The sequence below is a fragment of the Carcharhinus amblyrhynchos genome, unplaced genomic scaffold, assembly GCF_965287045.1.
Source record: "Carcharhinus amblyrhynchos unplaced genomic scaffold, sCarAmb.v2.hapA scaffold_52, whole genome shotgun sequence".
Classification (NCBI taxonomy): Eukaryota; Metazoa; Chordata; class Chondrichthyes; order Carcharhiniformes; family Carcharhinidae; genus Carcharhinus; species Carcharhinus amblyrhynchos.
Genome location: NW_027649793.1, coordinates 1,545,735 through 1,564,825, shown reverse-complemented (window position 1 = coordinate 1,564,825; position 19,091 = coordinate 1,545,735). Strand labels below are relative to the sequence as shown.

General features: G+C 44.8%; 1 long non-coding RNA gene across 2 annotated transcripts in view; it reads right to left on the bottom strand.

Annotated features, from left to right (window-relative positions):
• Window positions 1-19,091, bottom strand: part of LOC145337537 (uncharacterized) — a 105,569-nt gene that overhangs the window by 19,012 nt on the left and 67,466 nt on the right. For both annotated transcript variants that reach the window (XR_013885367.1, XR_013885368.1), the window contains exon 2: window positions 1,326-1,377. This is a non-coding gene — a long non-coding RNA (uncharacterized LOC145337537). The remainder of the gene's footprint in view (window positions 1-1,325; window positions 1,378-19,091) is intronic.

The following is a 19,091-nucleotide window of genomic DNA, read 5'->3' as shown; positions in this document are numbered from 1 at the left end:
CAACAAGATTAGCCCCAGTGGCATGCTGGTTGCAAAATTCAGCAAGAGGATAGTGCAAATGGGGCGCTGCATATAATGAGCCAGTTCTGAGTATCTCAATGAATCTGAGGAGGTAATGGAAGTGGAAAAAGTGAGCAGAACGATAAAGCAAATTCTGCTCCTTTTTGATACACAGAAGTTACTTGTACATGGGAAGACAGTAAAATTTGCCACTGATACGAGAAAAGATGTGAAAAGTAGCGAAGGTGACACTGATCACCTGCAGCAGAATATGATGGAAAAATGGGAAGACAAGTGACTGATTGAATTTAATACAGAGAAATGGGAGGTAATGTATTTTGGCAGGAGGGGGAAGAATCGTTATAGATTTGATGGTACAATTCTAAATAGTGTGAAGGGCAGAGGAACAAAGGCAGTCGGGGTGGAGGTGGGAGGGTTCACATCCATCAGTCTCTGAAGGTAGTTGGACATATTCAGGGAGTACTTTGAAAAGGGGAGATAGTGCAGGGATATTGTTTCCTCTGACTGTGAGGGATCAGGAACAAGGGGTCACAGTCTCAGGATGTGGGATTTATTTAGGACTGAGATAAGGAGAAACTTCTCGAACACAAGAGGCTGAGGAGACCAAGTTCCTGATTATATTTAAGAAGAAAATAGGTTTCTAGACTCCAAAACCATCAAGATCTTGGACTTCATAAAGGGATTGAGTTCAAAAACTGGGGAGAAATATCAGGTCAACGGAGCGAAAGTTGAGTTAAAGTGAGGCGGGGTTTTCAGAATCATATGGAAGGGGAAGAGAGAATTGGAGAGCTTCAGGGAGGGAACTCCAGAGTTTAGGATGCAGCCAGCTGAAGTCCCGCTGTCAATGCTGAAGGAATGGGGCAGGGTGGAATCGTGGCTGCTTTCAGCACAAGAGAAACTCTGGGATTAAAGGTTTATTTCCAGAAAGGAGGCGCCGCAGTTATCTACAGGGTGAAATTATTTCACTTTAAATATAAATTTGTAACGTTTCGTGTGATGGCCGCCACAGGACTCTTCCTCCATTTCATTTCCGTCTTTCTTTCTGCTCGCTGTGTTTAACTCTGATGGTTTGTTTTAAATCTCCTCTCTCTCCCATCCCCCTGACACTGACAGGAGCCGCTTCCAGACTCTCTGAAGGGGATTAGAAACATTTTATACATTTTACAACTTCTCACTGGACAATCTCCAGCGGCTCCCGGTTCAATTCCTTGTGTTTGATCAGGATCTTTCAGTCTGAATAAAAACCACCCAATCCCACAGCAAATAAACCCTCCCCAAAATATCAAAAAACACCTGGGACTCACCTCTTACTTTCCCGGGATTTGATCGGAGATTTTCCGCCGTTTTCCAACAGATCTGTGAAGAGTAAAAATGTTCACAACAGCTCTCCCCACCCTGAAAACTTTTACTTTCATTATCACTCAGTTACTGAATTGAATCATGGATCCTGGTTTGGAACCAGTCTGGAATCACCCAGAAATCTCTATTTAATAATAATCCCCAGAGAATTCATCATGTTTCACCTCATAACATGGATTTTATTAATAATGTGAAGATTGTTGAATATATTTCACAACGGCACCCTCACTCTCTTCTGCACTATTTGAATTCCACACTTTGGTCTGGATTGGGAATCACTCATCATTCCAGAAGATTCTCCTCAATCACTGACCCTGTGCAGAATTTCACACTTGTGTAAAGAATTGGTTTATCTTGTTAGGTTCTAAATCTCTTGCTTTTAATCTTGTGTCTATAGCCTCTTCTGAATTCCCAGCCATTGAATTTGATTTGACTTATTATTGTCACATGTATTAGTATACAGTGAAAAATATTGTTTCTTGCGCACTGTACAGACAAAGCATACCATTCATAGAGGAAACAAGAGTGCAGAATGTACTGTGAGAGTCATAGCTAGGGAGCAGGGAAAAATCAACTTAATTCAAGGTAAGTCTAGTCAAAAGTTTGACAGCAGTAGGGAAGAAGCTGTTCTTGAGTAGGTTGGTACATGACCTCAGACTTTTGTACCTTTTTCCCGAAGGAAGAAGGTGGAAGAGAGTATGTCCGGGATACATGGGTTCCTTCATTGTGCTGGCTGCTTTGCCAAGGCAGTAGGAAGTGCAGACAGTGTCAATGCATGGGAAGCTGGTTTATTTGATTTATTATTGTCACATGTATTAACACATAGTGAAAAGTATTACTTCTTGTGTGTGTACAGACAAAATATACCATTCATAGAGAAGGAAACAAAAGAGTGCAGAATATAGTTTTACAGTCATAGCTAGGGTGTATCAAAAGATCAACTTAATGCAAGGTAAGTCCATTCAAAAGTCTGACAGCAGCAGGGAAGAAGCTGTTCTTGAGTCGGTTGGTACGTGACCTCAGAGTTCTGTATATTTTTCCTGAAGAAGGTGGAAAAGGGAATATCTGGACTGCATGGGGTCCTTAATTATGTTGGCTGCTTTGCTGAGGCAGCAGGAAGTGTAGACAGAGTCAATGGATGGGAGGCTGGTTTGCGTGATGGATTGGGCTACATTCACGGTTAGTTTAAATGATGGACTGGGCTTCATTCACAACCTTTTGTAGTTTCTTGCAGACTTGTGCAGAGCACGAACCATGCCAAGCTGTGAAACAACTAGGAAGAATACTTTCTATGGTGCATCTGTAGATGTTGGTGGGAGTTGTAGCGGACATGCCAAATTTCCTTAGTTTCCTAGAAAGTAGAGGTGTTGCTGGGCTTTCTTAACTATAACATCTGCATGCAAGGACCAGGACAAGTTGTTGATGATCTGGACACCTAAAAACTTGAAGCTGTTGACCATTTCTACTTTGTTCCCATTGATGTAGACAAGGGAATGCCCTCCACTATGCTTCCTAAAGTCGATGACTGTCTCCTTCATTCTTCGACACAGAACAAAGAAAACCACAGCACAGGAACAGGTCCTTGAGCCCTCCAAGCTTGCACCAAACATGCTGCCCGCCTTAACTAAAACCCCCTACCTTAAGGGGACCATATCCCTCTATTCCCATCCTATTCATGTATTTGTCAAGACAGCCTTTAAAAACCACTACCGAATCCACTTCCACTACCTCCCCCAGCAGTGAGTTCCAGGCACCCACCGCCCTCTGTGTAAAAGATTTGCCTCATACATCTCGTTTAAACTTTGCCCTTCACACCTTAAACCTGTGCCCCCTCGTAATTGACTCTTCCACCCTGGGAAATACTTCTGATGATCCACTCTCTCCATGCCTCTCATGATCTTGTAGACTTCTATCACGTCTCCCTCAACCTCCGTCATCCCAGTGAGAAGATACCAAATTTTTCCAAACTCTCCTCATAGCTAATGCCCTCCATACCAGGCCGTATCCTGGTAAATCTTTTCTGCACCCTCTCCAAAGCTTTCACATCCTTCTGGTATTGTGGCAACCAGAATTGAACACTCTATTCCAAGTGCGGCCTAACTAAGGTTCCATAAAGCGGCAGCGTGACTTGCCAATTTTTAAACTCAATGCCTCAGCCGATGAAGACAAGCATGCCGTATGCCTTCTTGACTACCTTCTCCACCTGTGTTGCCACTTTCAGTGACCTGTGTACCTGTACCCCTTTGCCTATTGATACTTTTAAGGGTTCTGCCATTTACTGTATATTTCCTATCTGTATTAGACCTTCCAAAATGCATGACCTCACATTTGTCCGGATGTTGAGGGAGAGACTATTGCCATCATACTAGTTCACCATATTGTCTATCTCTTTCCTGTACTGTATTTCGTCTTTGTTTGAGACGTGACCCACAACAGCGGTGCCATCAGCAAACTTGAAAATTGAGTTGACAGGAATTTATCCACACAGTCGTAGGTGTATAAGGCGTACAGTAGGGGCTGAGGACACAGCCTTGCGGGGCATCAGTGTTGAGGATGATTCTGAAGGAGGTGTTCTTGCCTATCCTTACTGACTGCAGTCTATAGGTTCAGAAGTCTAGGGTCCAGCTGCATAGGGAGTAGCCGAGCCCCAGGCCATGAAGTTTGGAGATGAGTCTCACAGGAATGTTAAAGGCTAAGCTGTAATCTTTGAATAGGAGCTTGACACAGGTGTCTTTGTTGTCTAGGTGTTCCAGGGTTGAGTGCAGGGCCAGGGAGATGGTGTCTGCTGTGGACAGAATAGCAAACTATAGCGGATCTAGGCAGGCTGATAGGCAGGAATTGATTTGTGCCGTGACCAACCTTTCAAAGCACTTCATAATGATGGATGTGAGAGCCACCAAATGATAGTCATTAAGGCACACTGCCTGGGTTTTCTTTGGTACCAGGCTGATAGTCATCTTCTTCAAGCTGGTAGGGACGTCAGATTGGTGTAAAGAGAGATTGAAGGTGTCTGCAAATATTCTCGCCAGCTAGTCCACACAGGACCCGAATGCTTGTCTGGGTATCTCATCTGGTGGGGAGATGCCGGCGTTGGACTGGGGTAAACACAGTAAGAAGTCTGACAACAGCAGGTTTAAGTCCAACTGATTTATTTGATTGTAAACTCACAAGCTTACGGGGTTTCTCCCTTCGTCAGGTGAACGGAGAGTCCTGGCCTCAGACAGAGCATATAACAGCACAGGCAGTTTACAGATTACTGATTAGAATGCGAATCTTTACAACGAACCTGCTATTCAAGTCTTAAAAATGCCGACAATGTGAGTGGAACGAGCATTAAGATGTGTATTGTCTGGAGACAATACACATCTCTTTAACCTGTGCTTAATGCTCTTTCCACTCGCATTGTCAGCATCTTTCAGACTTGAATAGCAGGTTCGTTGTAAAGATTCGTAAAGATTTCCTTGTCCACATTTGAAATGGTCCCATGAGACTTCATGGGATCCAGAGTCAATGCTGAGGACTCACAGGTCAACATCCTCCTGATTGTATAACACTGTGTCACCACCTCTGCTGGGTCTGTCCTGCCAGTGGAACAGGACATATTTATGCTCCTCATAATTTTGCCTACCTATATCAAATACCTTTACAAAGGGTTATGAACGAAGCCCAGTCCATCATGCAAACTAGCCTCTCATCCATTGACTCTGTCTACACTTCCTGCTGCCTCAGAAAAGGAGCAACGACAATCTAGGACTCCACTCCCCGACATACTCTCTTCCACCTTATTCCATTGGGAGAAAGATACAAAAGTCTGAGTCATGGACCAACTTTCATAGAGTACATAAGAGAGATGGAAAGGAGAGCGTGCACAATGTAGTGTTACAGTCATAGCTAGGGTGTAGAGAATGATCAGCTTAATAAAAGGTAGGTCCATTCAAAAGTCTGATGGCAGCAGGGAAGAAACTGTTCTTGAGTTGGTTGGTATGTGACCTCAGACTTTTGTATCTTTTTCTTGATAGAAGAATGTGGAAGAGAGAATGTCTGGGGTAGATGGAGTCTTTGATAATATTGGATGTTTTGCTGAGGCAGCAGGAAGTGCAGATGGAGTCAGTGGATGGGAGGCTGGTTTGTGTGATGGAACTGTGCTTTGTTCACAATCATTTGCAGTTTATTGCGATTGTGGTAAGAGCAGGAGCCATACCAAACTGTGATACAGCCAGAAAGGATGCTTTCTGTGGTGCTTCTGTCAAAATTGGCTAAAATTGGAGCAGACATGCTGAATTCCCTTGGCTTCCTGAAAGAGTAGAGACATTGATGGGCTTTCTTAACTATAGTGTAGGTGTGGAGATTTAATATTGGGAAAGAGGATTATATTTTAAAAGTTTCAAATGATGTGCTGTATTTTCCAATGCATCATGAAGGAAAGACCAGTTACTTTTTTTGAAGAAAGAACCATCTTGTTTCAGGAATGCAAAATCCCCAGAGCTGCTGTTCAGGATCCTCCAGTCCTGGTCACATATTTCCCGCTTCTTCCACCACCACACACATCCCCCGCAACCACCGCCGCGCACCCCTCCCCCCCACCCCCCCCCCCCCACCCCCCCGGCACTGTGGCAGTTGGTGTTTGAAACTCAGCCCCTTCCCCGGTCAGGCACAGGCGCTGCAATCCCCAATCAACCTCGCGCTCCCTCCGGCTAGCTGCTCCCCCTCGGCCTCGCGCTCCCTCGCACTCCCTCCCGCTCGCTGCTCGCTGATGAGGCCTGCACCTATGAGAAACATGAAGCACGGTCAGGTCATTACAACACAATATTTATTTATATCTTTAACAGAGCTGCAAACAAGGAATGGAACACAAAGGCAGAAATTTTATTGTCCCACCCACCACGGGAATCAGAGCGGATGAGCGGCGGCGGATGGAGAGGTCGTTGACATCAGGCGAAATTTTACGATTTTTAACAAAATTTATTAAATCCCATCCTGCGCTCACAGTGCCTTAAACATGGTTGTGAGAATGTTCCGCCCCTCACTGGCAGCAGCACCGGAGGCAGATTGCTGATCCCACTGTCCTGTTGGATCTGATGTCCTTTGTGGAGATATTCTGACTGGAATGGTCTGAGCAGATTTCTGGGAGTGACATGGCTTGGTGCTCCACAGTTATGGTCTCAGAAAATGCCATGGCTCCTGGCAGAAGAACTGCTGTCCTCATCTAGAGCACTCTGAGGGGAGCCCTTGGAGACAACAGCCGCTCTTGCACCAGCATGAGGTAAATTGAACCTTCCTGCTTACCAATGATGGATGGGAACCTACCAGAGGGATGAGGTACCTTATCCAAATCTCATGTTGGCAGTGATGTCCCGAGGTCACTGCCGGTCTGAGCGTGACTCCAGGTTCCTGATTCTGTTCCTAAAGCCGCCTCTCCATGAGTGTCATCACTCTTAATGGAGGAAGCTGTGTGCTCTGGGTCAGCACAGTGCTCAAACTCCTCCACACCAGAGACCATGGCTGTATATCCTCTGCAAGATCTTCCAGCTCATCCCACTGGACAGCTAGCATCTATCGCCGAATGTACAATTCCAGAGGCTCATAATCTACCTCGGACTCGGCATTGTCCTGGTCTTCAGCAACCCACCAATAGCTATCACCCTGGTTACTCTCTGTGTCCGTCAGCTGCATTGGAGCTGGCAATTTTACCTGCTGATGTGAGTGTGTCATGTCCTCCCCACACTCTAATTCCATTTGAGCTGACAAACTAATGCCCAATGACATGCTTTTATCTAAACTGTTGTCTGGTAGTAAGAGCAATTAATTTTTACAGCACAAAAGAAGCTCTTCAGTCCATTGTGTCTGTGCTGGCCAAAAACACCTGCCTATTTTAATCCTATTTTCTAGCACTTGGTCCATAACCTTGTATGTTATGGCATTTCAAGCATTCATCTCAATGTTTCTTAAATGTTGAGGGTTCCTATCTCTACCACCCTTTCAGGCAGTGAGTTTCAGATTCCCACCACCCTCTGGATGCAACAGCTTTTCCTCAAATTCCCTCAACCTGGTAGAGTAGTGGATGAGGTGGAGGGCTCTTGCAGGCTGCAAAGAGACATTGATAAGATACAGAGCTGGGCCGAGGTGATTCATTTTGGTAGGACAAATTTGAATGCAGATTACAGGGTCAACGGCAGGGTTCTGAGGAATGTGGAGGAACAGAGAGATCTTGGGGTTCATATCCACAGATCTCTGAAGGTTGCCACTCAAGTGAAGCAGGCTTATAGTGTGTTAGCATTTATTAATAGGGGGTTTGAGTTTAAGAGCTGTGGGGTTATGCTGCAACCATACCGGACCTTGGTGAGACCACATTTGGAGTATTGTGTTCAGTTCTGGTCACCTCATTATAAGAAAGATGTGGAAGCATTGGAAAGAATGCAGAGGAGATTTAACAGGATGCTGCCTGGTTTGGAGGGTAGGTCTTATGAGGAAAGGTTGAGGGTCCTGGGGCTTTTCTCTTTGGAGCAGAGGAGGATGAGAGGCGACTTAATAGAGGTTTATAAGACGATGAGAGGGATTGATAGAGTGGTCGTGAAGAGACTATTTCCTCGGGTGGATGTAGCTGTTACTAGGGGGAATAACTATAAGGTTCATGGTGGGAGATATAGGAGGGATGTCTGAGGTAGATTCTTTTACTCAGAGAATGGTTGGGGTGTGGAGTAGACTGCTTGCTGTGATAGTGGAGTCGGATACTTTAGGAACTTTCAAGAGGTTATTGGATAGGCACATGGAGCACTCCAGAATTACAGGGAGGGGATAGCTTGATCTTGGGATTGGACATAGCTCGGCACAACATTGAGGGCCAAAGGGCCTGTACTGTGCTGTAATGTTCTATGTTTCTATTAACCTCCTGTGCCTTAGCTTAAATCTATGCCCCTGGTTTTTGACGACTTTGGGGATGCCGGCGTTGGACTGGGGTAAAACAGAAAGAAATCCCACAACACCAGTTTAGAGTCCAAACAGGTTTATTTGTAGCAAAAGCCGCAAGCTTTCGGGACAGCCTGTCCCTTCGTCAGATGGCTGGGCGTTCTGCCATGCCCAGTAATCAGTAGGAGGTTTCCTTGTCCGCATGACTAACTATCTACACACCCTTCCCCAGACTCATTTACCAAATCGTTCTCTTTGGTGAATACTGACACAAATTACTCATTTAATAACTCACCCATTTCCTGACTCCAAGCATAGATTCCCTCCTTTGCCCTTGAGTGGGCCAACCCTCTCCATGGCTACACTTTCGCTCTTTATATATGTGTTAAAAGCCTTGGGATTTTCCTCAGTTCTGTTTGCCAATGATTTATCGTGACCCCTTTTAGTCCTCCTTACTCCTTGCTTAAGTTTCTTTCTACTTTCCTTGTATTCCACACTTGCTTTGTGTGTTCCCAGCCTCCTGGTCTTGACAAATGCTTCCTTTTTCACTTTGACTAGGTTCACAATATCTCTCATCCAAGTTTCCCGAAACTTGCCATACTTATCCTTTATCCTTACAGGAATGTGCTAGTTCTGAATTCCTATCAACTTACACTTGAAAGCCTCCCACATACCAGGTGTTGATCTATCCTCAAACATCTGCCCTAAATCTACATTCTTCAATTTCTGCCTAATATTGTTGTAATAGCCTTCCTCCAATTTAGCCCTTCACTTGAGGGCTACACTTGTCTTTATCCATCAGTACTTTAAAGCTTATTGAGTTATGATCACAGTTCCTGAACTGCTCTCCTACTGAAACATCAACCGCCTGGCTGGGCTCATTCCCCAATACCAGGTCCAATATGGCCCCTACCCTCGTTGGATTATCTACATACTGCTTCAAGAAGCCTCCCTGGATGCTCCTTATAAACTCTGCCCCATTCATACCCAGTCAATATTGGGGAAGTTAAAATCTCCCACCACAACAATCCTGTTACTTTTGCCAAAATCTGCCTACATATTTGTTCCCCTCTCTCTCTCCCTCCCTTTGGCTGTTGGACAGCCTATAGTGAACCCCCAACATTGTGACTACACCCTTCCTATTCCTGAGCTCTACCCATATTGCCTCGCTGTATGAACCCTCGAGGGTGTCCGCCCACAGTACAGCTGTGATATTCTTAGCCAGTAGTACAAATCCTCCATCCCATTTACACCCACCTCTATCCTGCCTGAAACATCTATATCCTGGAACATTAAGCTGCCAATCCTGTCCTTTCCTTAACCAAGTATCTGTAATAGCAGCAACAACAACATAGTTCCAAATACTAATCCAAGCTCTGCCTATCTGTTACACTTCATGCATCGAAACAAATGCACTTCACTCCACCAGACCCTCTTTAATTAGCAACCACACCCTGCCTGCTCTTTCTCTGAGCCTTACTGGCCCTATTCTCTAGTTTCCCTTCAGTTAATTCACTTCTTACTTTTGCTTTGGTTCCACCCCCCCGCCAAACTAGTTTAAATCCTCCTGTGTGACACTAGCAAACTTTCCAGCCAGAATATTTATGCCTTTCCAGTTTAGATGCAACCCCTCCTTCTTGTATAGGCCCCACCTGCCCCACAAGATGAGTTGTGAATGTGGTCCAGTCTATATTGCAAACCAGCCTCTCATCCATTGACTGCTTTGGGAAAACAGCTAGCATAATCCAGGACCACGCACTCCGGACATACTCTCTCCCACCTTCTTCCATTGGGAAAAAACATATAAAAGTCTGAGATCACGTCCCAACTGACTCAAGAACACCTTCCTCCCTGCTACCATTAGACTTCTGAATGGTCCTATCACACATTAAATTGATCTTTCTCCTCACCTTATTGGTAACTGCAACTCTATATTCTGTACCCGATCCTTTCCATCTCTACTCTATGAATGGTATGTTGTGTCTGTATAGCTTGCAAGAAACAATACTTTTCACTCCATCCTAACACGTGATTAAAAGTAAATCAATAAATCACTCCTGCCTCTGTCTGACTTGGGGACATAGCACCTCACTGGTATGCTAGCTTGAATGCATCCATCTCAAAATTTGGTCAGTATGAGCAGGTTGGCCATTGGCCACCCGTACATCTGAACTCCACAGCAGTATGGATTCTCTTCTATTTGGAATAAAATGCATTCATTTGTCCAACCACCTACTCACATTTCCCTGAAACTTGCTTACTTACACTTGTTTTATTCATTCATGGGATGTGGGCATCGCTGGCTGGCCAGCATCTATTGTCCATTCCTAGTTACCCTTGGAGGGCAGTTGAGAGTTAACCACATTGTTGTGGCTCTGGAGTCACATGTAGACCAGACCAGATAAGGATGGCAGATTTCCTCCCCTAAAGTACATTAGTGAACCAGATGAGTTTTTCCGACAATTGACAATGGTTTCATGGTCATCATTAGATTCTTAATTACAGATATTTTTTATTGAATTCAAATTTCACCATCTGCCTTGGCAGAATTCAAACACAGGTCCCCAGAACATTAACTGAGTTTCGGGATTAATAGTCAAGCGATAATACCACTTGGCCAATCACTTAATGTGATAAACGTGAATTGCTGCTGCCAGATTTCCTCTCCCCCACTCCTAGAAATGTTTACACTTTCTTTGGACGCAATGTGCAAAAATGGGAGGAAGATTGGTCCTTCGTGATAATTATATTTTTATAGGTACTTTCAATTGACTGCCTTCGATTAAGATGCATATTTTATCGTTAAAAAACAAAATGTCTGTTTTGTGAAGAAAGGAACTAGGAACCCTGGACAAGGTGTCTCTCTGCAGCTTCCAACTTGGACCTGACCTCCAAGGATAGTGGTTACCCCAGCTGCTGTCTCTGTTCCAGAGACTTGTCCATACTTGGGGTGACTCTGGAGATGAAGCTAACAGTGTCCTGTGATTCAGCAGAGACTGATGGGCACTGCAGGAACTGGAGGGCATGGTGGACAATGAAAATAATATTAGTTAGCTTCATCTACTTCCTTTCTTTTTAATATAAAAGTCAAAAATGCTAGATTATTTCAGCAGGTCTGACAGCATCAGTGAACATTTCAACAGGTGGCACATGGTTATCACAAGTGCCTCACAGCATCAGGGACTCGGGTTCATGATAAAAACTCCAAAATCAGCTTTTTAATCCAATGTTTCTCACCTAATCCCCAGTGAGGAGAAATATTCCTGAAGCCGCTGACCTGTTCAATACTTTGAGCAGCCGCTTCCCATCTCCCCGGGAGCCTCCTTATCCAAAACTTTCCGATGGAAACTTGTCACGGCTCGTCCTGGGTAAGTTAGTTACTGGGCAGTCATGAGAAACAAGTGAGGAAATCTGAGTAACTGAACCTCATTGGGAATCTGCACCTTCAAATTGTCTCAATGAAACTATAAGAAAACACATTAAAAAACTGAACAATAGTATTTTTTTGTAGCGAGGTGCTAATAAAAAAATATAAAGAAAGAAAGAAGTAACATTTCTAACCCGGAAATTACACACATAAAACAAGAGGATGCCCCAAAATCAGATATACTACCCGCAAAGGTGGTTTGGTTAAAACTGCAGGCTCGATTCTCTGAGTCCCTCTGGTCAGTTGTCACGAAGGTGCGTCTCGATGGCAGCTTCTTCCTTCCTTCCTTCTTTGGTCAGTCTTCTGAATGGTCAAGGATCACCTCCTTCATCGAGTCTTCGCCAGTCTTCACTGCTGGTGTCTGAAAGTGTGTTCCTTTATCCCCTGCCTGCTTGCCTTTCCAGAAACTTCTCTGGCTTCCGGCCAATGAGGTCCCAGGAGGGGGTTCCAATACCCAGTGGGTTTCTTGATGTCTGTCTGACAGGACACCAGGGTCCGCCCTTAGGTGTCCATCTCCATGCTGCTGCTTACATGTAACCTATTATCAGATTAAGCCAACTGCAGGAACTCTTGGTGACAGAAAGTCTGGCCCGACCTGGGCTCCTAACAATAGGCTGGTGCATTTTAATGGGGTGCAATGATCTCCTGCTAAGTATCTGTAGGGTGCAACGACCTTTGATAGGAGGTTAAATGAGTCAGGCCCAGACAGGCTTGTGTATTGTACAACTGGCCTGCCTGAGGTTTGACTGTGTTTGATTTTTAATATGCCCAATTCTTTAATTTAGGATATCCAATTTTATCAGCCATAAAACTAGGCCCTGTTTATGTTACAGGTCATTGCCATTTTGTAAGGAATTGGGGAGAAACTCATTTTCCAATACAGTGATTATGTTAAGTATCGTACAAAGTTGTTGAGGTAAATTGCTAGATACAAATTGCCCTTGAACTGAATGGCTTGCTAGATCATTTCATAGGGCAGTTAAGGTCTGGAATCATCTAAGCTGAGTAAGAATGACAGATTTCCTTCCCTAAAGGGTATTAATGAACCAGGTGGGGTTTACAGTAACTCATGATAGTTTCAGAGAGGTTAGCTTTCAATTCCAGATTTTATTAATTCAGTTTAAATTCCCCCTAGCTGCCGCAGTGGGATTAGAATCTGTGTCTCCCTCTGGATTAGTAGTCCAGTGACATTACCACAAAGCTATTATTTACCCTATTTATTGCCCATACCTCATTGTTCTTAAGGTTTTGGTTAGAGAGCTGAGTGCATGTGCGTTTCAGTAACTGAAATTTGGTAGGACAGGTTGAGAACATGGTTAATAAATCTCACAGCATCTTCGTATTTATTAATAAGGTACAGATTACAAAAACAAGGAGGTCATCCTAAACTTTTATACAACACTGGTCTGGTCTCACCTGGATTATTGCATCCAATTCTAGACACCACGTTTAGGAAAGATGTGAATGCTTCAGGATGTTGTAGAAAAGATTCATAAAAATGGTCCCAGGAATGATGGAATCCTTTGTGAGGTTGAAGAGGCTATGGCTGTTTTCCTTGGAGAAGAGAAAGTTGAGAGGAGATTTGATAGTATTCAAAATCATGAATTCCAAAATTGGATTGCTGCCATTACCTTGTATGTAAAGGGTACATGTGTACCCAGTGCATCTGAGAATGGACACCTAGGGAGCCCTGACATTACCTCAGTGGATGCTGTGATCCCGCCCTGTGACCTCATTGGCTGGAAATTTACAAGTAAGTAGAGATAAGTTAGGCATGTGGGCCAAAATATGGCAGGTGGAATCTAAAGTGGAGGCCAGAGAACCTTATAGAAGGGCATGAATAGGGGTGGGGGGATAAGAACAGACACCTGGAGGCCACCCCTCAGTGAAGACTCAACCCTGCAGTCCTGTGATGATAGAAGAGGATGTGCAAGATCAACTGTCATGAAGAAGACCCTGAGCTCGAGAGACAAAAAGTGCTCAGCAAATCGGACCCAGCAGCTCGAGCAAGTTAATCGACAAAGGTAATATTAGAAATAGAACACAGAACACTACAGCACAAACAGGCCCTTCGGCCCACAAGTTGTGCCTATCGCATCCATACCTACCAGGCCATAGAACTATCTGTAACTCCCAATCCCATTAAATCCCATGTACTCATCCAGAAGTCTTTTAAAAGACCCCAGCGAGTTTGCCTCTACCACCACCGATGGCAGCCGATTCCACTCACTCACCACCCTCTGAGTGAAAAGCTTACCCCAACATCTCCTCTGTACTTGCTTCCCAGCATCTTAAACCTGTGTCCTCTCGTAGCGACCATTTCAGCCCTGGGAAATAGCCTCTGAGAATCCACCCTATCTATTCCTCTCAACATTTTATAAACCTCTATCAGGTCGCCTCTCAACCTTCGTCTCTCTAGGGAGAAGAGACCGAGCTCCCTCAACCTATCTTCATAAGGCATGTCTCCCAATCCAGGCAACATCCTTGTAAATCTCCCCTGCACCCTCTCAATAGCTTCCACATCCTTCCTGTAGTGAGGTGACCAGAACTGCGCACAGTACTCCAAGTGGGGTCTGACAAGGGTATTATAAAGTTGCAGCATTACCTCCCGACTCCTAAAGTCAATCCCTCGATTAATGAAGGCCAGTACACCATACGCATTCCTGACCACATCCTCCACCTGCGAGGCCGATTTAAGAGTCCTATGGACCCGGACCCCAAGATCCTTCAGCTCCTCAACACTGCTAAGACTCCTACCCTTGATATTCTACTCCTTCAACCATTGGTCCTGCCAAAATGGAGCACGACACATTTATCCGCGTTGAAGTCCATCTGCCACTTCTCTGCCCAGTCTTGCATCCTATCTATGTCACGCTGCAACTTCTGACGTCCCTCCAGACTATCCACAACACCACCAACCTTCGTATCGTTGGCGAATTTACTAACCCATCCCTCCACTTCCTCATCCAGGTCATTTATGAAAATGACAAACAGCAAGGGTCCTAGAACAGATCCCTGGGGCACTCCACTGGCAACCCACCTCCATGCAGAAAAAGACCCATCCACAACCACTCTCTGCCTTCTGCAGGCAAGCCAGTTTTGGATCCACAAGGCCAAAGCCCCTTGGATCCCATGCCCTCTCACCTTCTCAAGAAGTCTTGCATGGGGGACCTTATCAAACGCCTTGCTGGAGTCCATGTAAACCCACATCCACTGCTCTTCCTTCGTCAATGTGTTCAGTCACATTTTCAAAGAACTCAACTAGGCTCGTAAGGCACGACCTGCCCTTGACAAAGCCATGCTGACTATTTCTGATCATACTAAATGTCTCCAAATGCTCAGAAATCATGTCCCTCAGAAACCTCTCCATCAATTTACCAACCACTGAGGTTAGACTCATTGGTCGATAATTTCCTGGGCTATCCCTGTTCCCTTTCTTGAAAATAGGAACCACATCCACAATCCTCCAATCCTTTGGAACCTTTCCCATCTCCACCGACGATGCAAAGATCATTGCCAAGGGCCCTGCAATGACTTCCCTCACCTCCCACAGTAACCTGGGATACATCCCATCCGGTCCCGGCGACTTATCTATCTTGATAGAGTTTAAAAGGTCCAACACATTCTCTTTCTTAACATCCACATACTCAATCTTTTCAGTCTGCTGCAAACCTGGAGTACAACCTCCCAAATCACTTTCCACCATGAACACCGAGGCAAAGTACTCATTAAGCACCTCTGCCATTTCTGCTGGTTCCACACAGACCTTTCCCCCTTCACCTTTTATAGGTCCTATCTCTTCTCTTCTCATCGTTTTACTCTTCCCATATTTGTAGAACGCCTTGGGATTCTCCTTCATCTTACCCGCCAAGGCCTTCCCATGACCCCTTCTGGCTCTCCTAATTTCCTTCTAAAGCTCCTTTCTACAAGCCTTATACTCCTTTAGATCCTTAACATCTCCTAGCTCTCTGAACCTTTTGTATGCCTCTCTTTTCTTCCTGACTAGGTTCATCACAACCTTCGTGCACCACGGTTCCCACGACCTACCAAAACCTCCTTGTCTCATCGGAACATTGTCGTGCAGAGCTCCAGACAAATGTTCCTTGAAAATCCGCCACCTTCCTTCAGTACTTTTCCCCAAGAACACCTCCTTCCAGTTTACTCATCCAATTTTCTGCCTGATGTCTTCATATTTCCCCTTACTCCAGATAAACACCTTCCTAGCCTCCCTGATCCTATCTCTTTCCAATGCTATCGTGAAGGAGATAGAATTATGATCTCCATCCCCGAGATGCTTTCCCACCGAGAGATCCGTCACCTGTCCTGGTTCATTAGCCAGCACCAGGTCAAGTACAGCCTCTCCTCTCGTAGGCTTATCCATGTGTTGTCAAGAAACCCTCCTGAACACACCTAACAGACTCCTCCCCATCCAAACCCCTTACCCTAGGGATATTCCAGTCGACGTTTGGGAAATTAAAGCCTCCCATCACGACAATTCTGTTATTACTACATCTCTCTGGGATCTGTTTCCCTGTCTGCACCTCAACTTCCCTGTCACTATTGGGCGGCCTGTAGAAAACACCCAGCAAAGTTATCGACCCTTTGCTGTTCCTAACTTCCACCCACAGAGACTCCGTAGACAGTCCCTCCACGGCATCCACCTTCTCTACAGCCGTGACACTGTCCCTGATCAACAGTGCCACTCCGCCACCTCTTTTGCCTCCCTCCCTGTCCTTCCTGAAACATCTGAATCCCGGCACCTGAAGTACCCAGTCCTGCCCCTGAGACATCCAAGTCTCCGTAATGGCCACCACATCACATTCCCAAGCAGCAATCCACGCCCTAAGCTCATCCACTTTATTCACTACACTCCTGGCGTTAAAATAGACACACCTCAGACCCTCGGTCTGGGCGCTTCCTTTCTCCATCACCCGTCTAACCTCCCTCTCATACTGTCTACAGTCCTTCTCTACTTGGGAGCTCACCTCCTCGCTCTCAGTCATGTCTCAAAACAGGTTTCATAAGATGTTGAGTATTTTGAATTTAAGAGTTGTTTTCATACAGAGTTTTTGTATGATAAATATTTGTCAATAAAATTGGGTTAATCACGAATCGAACCATGTCCTTTGTTCGTCTCATGGTAAATGGGTTTTAGTACATACTGGTCAAAGTGTCCAACATTTTCCAGACTTCTGTGACTGATGCACAAGAACACCCAGATCCCTCTGCATCAAAGCACAGTCTCTCCAGTTAGATAATAAGTTGCCTTTCCATTTTTCCAATCAAAATGGATGACTATATAAAAAGAAAAAGACTAGTGAAGACAAATGTAGTGGGAAATGGGAGAATTTATTTAGAAGTGGTCAGCATTCGATTTATGGTGGAGAATCAAAATGACAGGCAGCTGGAAATCTGGATCATACTTGCATGTTCAACAGATATGTTATGTAAAGAGACTATGAAATCTGTGTCTGGCATGCCCAATGCAGAGCAGACCACATTGTGAGCAGTAAATACAATACACAGGAAAATAAAGATACCTGGCAGATGGAGTACAATGTTAGCAAGTGTGAGGTTATCCACTTTGGCAGGAATAATAGTAGGAGGGATTACTATTTAAAGGGCAAAAAGCTGCAGCATGCTACAGTGCAGAGGGACCTGAGGGTCCTTGTGCATGAGTTGCAAAAACCCAGCCTATGGGTACAGCAGGTGATCAGGAAGGCAAATGGGATGCTGGCCTTCATAGCGAGGGGGATTGAATATAAAAGCAGGGAGATCTTGCTGCAACTATACAGGGTGCTGGTGAGGCCGCAGCTGGAGTACTGTGTGCAGTTTTGGTCGCCGCACTTGCGCAAGGATATTTTGGCCTTGGAAGGAGTGCAGAGGAGGTTCACTAAGCTGATACCGGAGTTGAGGGGGTTGAATTATGAAGAGAGGCTGAATAGACTGAGCTTGTACTCGTTGGAGTTTAGAAGCATGAGGGGGGATCTTATAGAGACGTATAAGATGATGAAGGGAATGGATAGGGTAGAGGTTGAGAGATTCTTCCTGCTCAGAAAGGACAGCGGGACTAGAGGGCACAGCCTCAAGATAAGGGGGGTGCAGTTTAGAATAGAGTTGAGGAGGAATCTCTAGAATTCTCTGCCCGTTGAAGTGGTGGAGGCTACCTTGCTAAATATATTTAAGACACGGGTAGGTAGGTTTTTGGTAGGCAAGGGGATTAAGGGTTATGGGGAAAAAGCGGGAAAGTGGAACTGAGCCACTTCAGATCAGCCATGATCTTATCGAATGGTGGGGCAGGCTTGAGGGGCTAGGTGGTCTACTCCTGCTCCTATTTCTTATGTTCTTATGTTCTTAGTTTTAATGGATTTATGTTTGTATTGATAAATATTAGATAATTAAATTTTAATTGGGTTTAATTTAATGTTTCTCTGCCTGGAAAGGTAAAATCTATCGGTAGATTCAGGCTGGACAAAGGTCTTAGTATGTGTGGGATTGGTTACATTCCAAGGGTAATAGCATGAAGAATAAATAAACCAGCAGTGATTATATAGCAACAGGAGGCTGTTTTCCTTTGTTCCTAGTTTCGGAAGCCAGATCAGTTGGAGACATGTCACTGAAGAGTGAACAGCTTTGCCAGGAGAAATTGGACAGGAGTTGCAAAGATGCAAGCTTCTTAAGGAACAAGATACAGTCCAGATAACCAGGACATGGGTCAGTGTAGATGAGGATAGTACAGTTGATATAATTTATATGGATTTCAGCAAAGCCTTTGACGAGGTCCCACATGGGAGACTTATAAGAATCATAGAATTACTGCAATGCAGAAGGAGGTTATTTGGCCCATCGAGTCTGCACCAACACAATTCTACCTAAGCAAAAGAAAGCAAACTCGCATGGGATACGGGATAATTGGAGAAGGTGGATTTAAAATTAGTTTAGTTGTCGGAGACGAGGGGTGATGACAGAAGGCTGCTTTAATGACTGGAGGTCAGTGCCACTGATGTACTACAGGTGTTTGTGCTGGGTCTCCTATTATTTGTCATCTAAATAAATAACATGGATGATTATGTGGGGGACAGGATTAGTAAGGTTGTAGATGACACAAAGATTGACGGGGTGGTTAATAGGGAGGCTGAGTCCCTTGGGCTACAAGAAGATATAGACAGGATGGTCAAATGGCAATTGGAATTTAACTCTGAAAAGTTTGGGGTTATATACTTTGGAAGGAGTAATTTGACAAAGAAGTATTCAATGAACAACTTGAAACTAGGAAGTTCTGTGGAATAAAGGGACCTTGGCGTATCTGTCCATAGATCTGTGAAGGCAGAAGGGCATGTCAGTGGGGTGGTGAAAAAGGCATATGGGACGCTTGGCT